The 8,445-nt window shown below is 43.0% G+C and overlaps 1 long non-coding RNA gene across 1 annotated transcript in view; it reads left to right on the forward strand.

Annotated features, from left to right (window-relative positions):
- Positions 1-7,589: 7,589 nt before the first annotated feature.
- The window catches only part of LOC120406685, a 103,520-nt gene continuing 102,664 nt past the window's right edge, over positions 7,590-8,445 (forward strand). Inside the window, exon 1 of the long non-coding RNA XR_005599478.1 lies at positions 7,590-8,136. This is a non-coding gene — a long non-coding RNA (uncharacterized LOC120406685). The remainder of the gene's footprint in view (positions 8,137-8,445) is intronic.

The following is an 8,445-nucleotide window of genomic DNA, read 5'->3' on the forward strand; positions in this document are numbered from 1 at the left end:
AGAGAAAGAGCTAACTGTGACAGCAATGTGTTTTTTGTGCCTTAGTGTAGCTGGGAAAAAATGAAGAATGTAAGTGAACATTATACACCCTGAAGATGATGGTCAATGTTACCCTTGGAACTCACAATCATTCAGCTTTTTGAGAATTTTCAATTTGATTTATATTTATGTTGTCAAGAGGGGGAGAGAGAAAGACTGAGAGGGAAGTTACTTAATACACTCTAAGGAGAAAATAGAACATACCTTATAGTGATACCATAAACCTCCATCAGACCCTAGAGCAGAAAGATTCATCTGAAAAAAAAACCAAAACCAGTCTCATTCCATTTGAGGTATATACTGTTAATAAAACAAATAATGCTGACTTTAAAGGGGCAGTAAATCATTATTTACAAACAAATGCCCTTATTATTATGACTTAGATTATTAGATTTGGAAAAATGTTAACAACCTAGATTACTTTTGGTTACCGTTTGCTTTTCTCTCAATGTGGATTGTTAAAAATTGACCAGTCAGTTTAAATTTGTACTCAGTTAATACTACTAATATAATTATAGGTGGACCAAGTGCAAGGCTTACATAAAGGATGCCTAATGCTTTTCAGTCACTTATAACTTTAAAGTTTAGCAAACACTTGGGCAAAATTTTTCCATGCTTGTTTCAGCCTCAGGTTTAATTTTTTTCAGAGTTTTTGCCAAAAAGTTCCACTGTTTCCAAGAATAATGCTAGTGAAAAATAGGATATTTGTAGAGTCTTATATGGATACAAAATTTGTATTGCATCCAATCAGTGATGCACAAAAATGATCCACAGCTATCCGCATCCATGGATGTGGATTTCTGCTGATATAAAGAGAATATCTGAGGATTTCAGGGCTTCTAGATATTTGCCAATCTTTTTAAAAAAGATTTGATCATTTTGGACTACCTCTAGCACGCAAGTGGCTAGGAGCAGGGACTTGAAATTGACCCAGGGACTCTTGAGGTCAGAGAAGTGAAAAATCTGACTGTGAAAAATCAGTCCTGATTTGGCAGTAATAAGCCAAGCAAAATGACCATTTGCATGTGCACAGTAGAATTTGTTAGATATTTAATCCTTAATGTTGTGAATGAAAGTCCCAACAGCATAGAGAATGCTCCCATGCCACATTGAACCTCCTGTATTGTTCTGAAGTAACATACAGACTTGAACCTTCAGATGAAACAGTCCTCCTGTTTTAATCCATCAGAGTAACCTTTAGCCTAGGAGAAGGTGTACGTGTGTAGAAGCCAGGAAACCCATGTATTTTAGACTCACCTTCTCTACTAACAGGTATTCTATGTACTTCACATAATTTATTATTAAGCAAGGCCTCCGATCCCTGGTTTAAGAGGGATACAAGTACTAGTCTCCTCATTTTACTGAAGGAACTACTGAGGTTGCAGTAATTACTGAGGTTGCAGTTGTTAAAGAGACAAAGTGGGTGGGATAAAATATTTTATTGGACCAACTTCTGTTGGTGAAAAAGACCTTTTGAGCTTATGCAGAGCACTTCTTCAGGTCTGCAAACAGGTTGCACAATGCAATTTCTAACAGAGCTGGGAATAGAGCCACAATCTCTAATGTGGTCTCATCCGTATAGCAACGGTACTGCCCGCATTTAAGCTTCCAACTCTACATGCTTGGCTATGCAGTCCATAAAGCTCATATGTAATTTACTGGTTCACTATGATATGCATCTCCCTCTAGAGCTTGTCAACAGAGGATAACAGCTTACTACAGTTAACAGAGTTACACTTTTATCTTAAGTCACAAAGGTCTCTGTTATAAATCTGAAGACCTTAGATTCAAACCCAAATGATGGTTTATGTGGACATTATTACACATGCGTATGATGGAAACTCTTTATTTTCTTTTTCATTTTTCATCCCCAAAAACCCCAAAGAAATTGCATAACAGCCTCCCCTCTTGTCATTCCCAACTCATACAAATAAAACATTCTGTGTTATATAATGTTAAGGATGCAAAACTGAGTACTCAGGACTCCCATCCCATTCAATGTACAGCATGGCTAGTGCTCAGGGAATGGATTAGGTTTGTGTAGTGACTGAGTCAACATGATCCTTGCCTCATTTGCTGCAGAATTTGAAAATTATGTAGGAAGAAGACATGTCTTGTGGATAAAATGTGGGACTGGGACCCAGAAAACTGATGTCTGTTTCTCATTGAGCTACAAACCTGTGTGATGATGGGCAAGTAACTAAAACCAAAATGTTCATAGATGCAATTAGTGCCAGTGGTCATCTTCCTCATTTTCTGTCTGTCCATTTTGAGACACGTAATGGCTGATTTTCAGATGTGCCAATCACTCATAATTCCACTTGAAGCCAATGAGATTCTCAGAAGCTCAGAAACTTGGAAAAATGATGCGCTAGCTGTGTCAAATTGAATGCCAGATTATTTGGGCAGTCAAAATTAATGGACAGTTTTGAAAATGTTGGCCCTAGTCTTTCTGTGCCTCGATTCCTTCTCTGTAAAATAGGGATAATGATACTTTCTTGCCTCATGAATGCTTTTAAGACAGCCAGAGGAGCCCCTGAGCATCACCAAAGAGGCTATAAAGAAATAATATATTCCATATCCATTGAACCTTTTTGAAGGGGTACATTAATGAAGGCTCACAACAAATGATGAGGATAAAAATAAAAAGTTGAGCTTCTATCTCACTCCTAGAGTACAATCCATCTTGTGAATTGAATGAGGCATGGTTCTTGTGGAAAAAAGTGTATGTGATCATGTAATCAAAGATTGTACCCTAATGCATATACACAAGAGGAAATAATTTAGTCACAGAGAAACTTAATTCTGGTGTTTCCTAACTTTACTTTTTATTAAGGTAAAGATACAGTAAAATATTAACATATTACATCATATATTATTTATTCAGGGTCAGGTTAATATTCAAGGAACCTGGCTAATGATTCATTAACATTATTTTAAATAAGTTTTCATATAGAATACAATATATATAATTCAGACTTGTGCTAACACTTTACCGAACAAATAGAGTTATGGTCCTTGCCCCAAAAAGAATACAATCTATTTTTAGATGTGTCACAAGTGAGAACTTGTCTATATATAGAAGTTGCCCCAGTATAAGTTATTTTGGTTTACTTAGATCAATACAACTATTTCAGTAGAGCTCTTCCAGGTTGTTGTGCACCAGTGCATGTTGCAATGCTTATGTTCATTCAGCAGCATGCTCCAGCTGTATAAGCATAGTTCATTGTAGTTAGATATCCCATGGGCCTCTCCACCGTTAGCAGGTTCAATGCCTTATGGGAAATGTTCATGGTCCACTAGGATTTAAAGGAATTCTGGGAGCAGGGATCTGTCACAAGGTGACTGTCTCCTTTAAGAGGTAGGGTCCAGTGCACTTGTGACTTATCTGCCTCCAGCTGTGTCTAAGAGAAGGTATCTGGACCATATGAAAAGAGAGATAAGAGAGGGGCATGTGAGAGTTGCCCGAGAGAGACAGGAATGGCTGAGAATATCTGGACCCAAGAGCTACTGGGAAGAACAAAATGTGAAGAAAGTTGTTGGTGAGGACTGGCCACAGCTGGGAAATCCCAGCTGAATTACATGAAGGGTTGTATAGGAACAAGGGTAAGAATCAACCTGGTTAGGAGAAACTGAGTCTGAAACAAGAGGCTTGATGCTGCAGGGTGGATCCCAGGAGCAGGGATAGGACCCGCATCCAGGGAGAGTGAGTAGAACATTTGTGACTGACCTGACTTGAGGCTACTGGAGAAGAGTTTATGGGATAAAAGCAATTCTAGGAACTCTCAGGTGGATGGCCTAGAGGGTGGGGCCCTGGAACACAGGCAAAGAGACTGAGAACTGAGTGGAGGTGGACTCTCAGGTGGATGAACTGGAAATGATGACCCTGGAGTGGGCATGGGAAAATGCAGTGATCCTATTGTACCTTAGAATTTGGGGAAGCAGGGTTTAACCTGAAGAATCCTTGTGACAATTTCACACGTATATAAATAAATTATGCCCAAAGGTGGTATTTTGAATGGACACTGTGAGAGACTGTGTTTTTTTTTATTATGGGCAAATGAAGGGAAAAGGGGGACAGATGCACTGGCCATAACATGGCCTGCTGCAGGGGAGCCGCTCGATATGGTGACTGCCCTACTACAGATCAAACTCCCATCAGGCTTTCTACTGGCTATATTCCTGGATCTGTGTACTAATCTTATCCCTATCCGGAAGAATAATATAGAGCATCTCTTTAGAAGCACATGACAATTGCAATATGGAACCTGCCATTCAAGATTGCTACTGGTCCATGAGGAACCAATTTGGCGTGGGGCATCTACAGTAGAAAGAGTTGTCATAGAACTCTGCCAGGTAACTCAGTGTCCTGTTAAACAGGATAATCAGGCTGAGCAATGTGCAGGAAATAATATGGACTTGAACAGTACGGATTCCCCAACTGGGATAGTGCTACTCAGGACTCATAAACCAGTTTTGTGCCTGGCTTATCTATATTCTGAATATCAACCAGAAAAGATACTTCTTACTGATCTGTTGTCCTTGATGAACCCTCTGAAGAGTTTGAGAGAACAATCTACATGTAATAGCTTTTAGTCGCAATGCTTAATGCACCACTGGAAGGTGCTCAGATATTATGGTGAGTCTGGTAATAGAAACCTATCTAGAATAGAATAGATCACTGGGAAAAGATTTACAGGTATTAATGTTGGTTGGGGCAGGAAAGTCCATAATGCCAGAATATTCAGAAAGTCTATCTGATAAATTTCACCCTCTCTCCCAGCTATGCATTTGACATCAATGGGATTTCTTTACCAATTGTTATTTTGGGAGATCCAGCCTATCCTTTGCTTCTCTGTCTCAGGAAATAACAAACCATAGGGAAGTGGAGAGAGAATGGTGTGAGGAGACATACAGAATGCTAGTATCAAACTGAGAGACAGGTTCTCCAGTGCCCTCTGGCTCTTTTGCACCACTTGGCAATGCAAAGCAGCAGTAAGCCCAATGTAATTGACATCAGTGAATTTTCTGTACCCATTGTACTCAAGGTCCACAGATTCCACTGGATAATACTACAGAAAAGACTAAAATCAAAGCAATACAAGCACATAATTATACAGTTATGGTACAGTATGAATCTCTTAATGCTTCCATTAAAGCTATTTTTAATGGTAAAAATTAACTCTAGAGAGGCAAGATGGAAGAAGTGGGTGTTTAGTTTTTAAAGAGGGTTTTATAATTACATATTTTCACTTTATATGTAAATAGCTAGTCACCCAAGTACAATCCTGCCTGACCCCTGACAGCTATCTGCAGCTACTGTGGCCACATGACTGTTTAGGTGCTAGCTTAAATAGTAGAGCTAGCACATGTATGTCTACCTGAGCTAGAACTCCTGAGCTCGGAGTGTCCACCCAAGTTACCCTTGGAAGAAGCACACAGAACTCACAGCCCAGGGGAGAAGTGACTTTAAGCCACCTTTGGACCCTCCTGATCTTGATCTACGCCATGGCTCCTGGCATGACTTAGAGACCCTGGGGGTCTGTCTACATTACAGCAGTTTCCCTGAGTTACCCTACAGGCTGCAATACTGGCTGTTTAAAAGTCTCGTACCTCCAGCCTAACCCCTGCATGCCCTCTGCACCAACACTTTGTCAAGGGGGTTTTGAATAATAGCCTTATGGCTGTCTCCTCTGATATTGTGTTTAGGGGAGTCCTCCCCTGGGTAGATCTAGGGTTTTTAAGGCTGTTTAACTTGGCATACAAAGGCAAGAGAGCATTTGAAGATCTTACCAAAAAGACTAAATCTTCTGATGGTCTTGAGCCCTTCAACTGGCATAACTGATCACAGGAGTAACATCTCAAGGTAAATGGATCTTCTCATGGCCTGAAGCCAGTTTACTGGCTCTTACATCACTCATTCTCCCTGCTGACATCATAGCAGTTGTGACCAAGGGAAAAGGTGCATGGCTGGAGCATCCCTATGCCCTACTGATACCTGGCTGACATGTTGGGCTCTTGAGGCTGTTGGCAGCTGTCATAACTTGGAGTAATCATCAGACTTCTCTCAGTTACACTAGGGATTCAGATTTCCACCCAGCTATCCAAGGATCAAAATATCATAAAGGACACTTTGCATCCCCACTCTTAAGCTGTGTTATGCACTCTTTGGTCATATCTGAGATCAGTGCCAAACTATGTATCTAAAAATAACGGCATGATTACTCAAGGAAGAAAAAAAACAGATGACAAAAGGTGTGCTATCCTGAAGAAAGAAATGATGAGCAAATGTTTCAATATACTCTAAAAAGAATGGTCACAAATACAAAGTACAAACAATATTAACTGCTATGTTATGGGGTATATAACCCATACAGGCAATGAAAGGGTTAATGTTGGCCTGAATGCCCAATTATGCTACCTGAAGGGTGGAGCAGGTTTAATTAAAGATGAAACCCAGCTGGGGAGGGGCTGGGTGTTGACTATAAAGAAGGAAAGTACAAGTGTAGAAGGTTCTGCAGAGAGAAACGCTGTAGTCACTTTCTGAGGCTAGACTGTGGTGAGACTGTGAGAATCCAGGAGGAAGCCCAGGGGGAGAATTGGTCCTGGGAGCCTCTCTATAATAGGGAAGTCTGACAGGAGACTACGAGACACATAGAATAGCTACTGCAGGTGGAGCAAGATCTGGTGATGGGCCCTGATAAAAGCTCAGGATCTGAATTTCCAGGGAGGGAACCTTGGGAGGTGTTAAACTGAGAAACAGGGCAGGGGAGGGATGAAGGGTCAAGCCTAAGAATGGCAGGAGGTGGCTTAAAATGGTAGTTTTGGACTATGTCTATACTACACCTTATGTTGGCATAACTTATAAACTGAATAAACTGCCCCCCCCGCCCCAAGTAACATAAGTTACACTGGCATAATCAGCAGTATGGACAGCACTATGTCAGTGGAAGAGCTTCTCTCGTTGACATAGCTACCACAGCTCATAGAGGTGGTTTTATTGTGGTGGCGGGGGAGCTATCTCCTGTTGGCATAGAGCCTCTTCACCAGATGCTCTGCAGCGGTGCCACTGCAGCACTGTATGTGTAGACAAGCCCTAGATTTAGGTATTCTAGGGAAGAGCCCTGTGAGTCCTTGTCCTGAAAGAAAGGTGAATTTATAGAAGTTGTGGGAGATGCCTGCTGGCAGACTATGTTTAGACAAAAGTCCAGCAAGGCAGTGGCAAAGAGACTGATGGAGTGGACTTTCTCTGCTGGCTAGGCAGTCCCTGGACAGGAATCCATTGTAGAGGTGTGTAGTGGGGCGGACTGCCCCACTCCCTGTGAGAAAGGGCTGCAGCAGGCCAGGGTGCCTGCGCAGACAAGGCTTATTGTGAGCCAATCAGAGAGGGGCTTATTGTGAGCCAATCAGGGCCCAGTTTAGAGCCAGCCAATCAGGGCCAGGCTCAGGCATATAAAAAGGCTGCCCAGAGCAGGAGCAGTCAGTCTGTCCCAGGCCTTCGACAGGGGAAGGTCAGTCTCCAAGGGAGGAGACCAGCACCGCGGACAGCGCAGTGCTGGCCAGGCTGAGGGAGGCTAGGGAGCTTGAACCCGTAGCCTGCCAGGCTGCAGGCCCTGAAGGGAAGGGCCTAGCGGGTGCAAGGGGCCGTAGGGGAAGCGGCCCAGGGAAACAGACAGCCGAAGGGGAGATAGGACAGCGAGGCTGATGCCAGAGGGTCCCTGGGCCGGGACTCAGAGTAGAGGGCGGGCCTGGGTCCCCCCCCGCCCTTCACTCCTTGCAGTGCACCCAGCCATTGGCTGTAGGGAGCGGCCATCTTGCTATGCCAGATCCCTGACAAAAGGGATTGGACTCAAAGGGCGGTTGAACATAGTGACTGAGGTGTGGGACTGCTGAGCACCGACCCCCGGAAGGGGGTGCAGATGGACTAAGGGGCACTGCCGGAGGGCAGTGGCCTCGAAAAGGATGCCACTGAGCGTGCGGCAACGCAGGTCCAAAGACAACGACAGAGGACAGAACGATGGACGGGACACCACCAAGAGGAGGCGTTCCACTGTAGAGAGCTAATTCCCAGAGTCACCAGCAGGAGGCGCCGCTGGGGTGAGTCCTGAACCTGTTACAGGTGTGACCCTAAAAGTGCCCCAAAGCCAGATGGGAAGGGGATCCCTGCTATGTAACAATGAAACTTGACCTGCTCAATGCACCAGGCCCACTGTCGTCATGATGTTTATTTAAAAAGCATATTGTAATATCATTTGAAAACTAAACAAGATGCTGGTCATTAATATCACTATGAAATTTATGTGAAACTATGGATACTCTCTGAGAGTGTTTTGGAATCTGTGAAGAGACCAAGGAAGCAAGGAAGATTTGTCTCCAGCCCAAAGAGAATGGCCAACACCTCTTGAG

This window comes from Mauremys reevesii, linkage group 5 (genome assembly GCF_016161935.1).
Source record: "Mauremys reevesii isolate NIE-2019 linkage group 5, ASM1616193v1, whole genome shotgun sequence".
Classification (NCBI taxonomy): domain Eukaryota; kingdom Metazoa; phylum Chordata; order Testudines; family Geoemydidae; genus Mauremys; species Mauremys reevesii.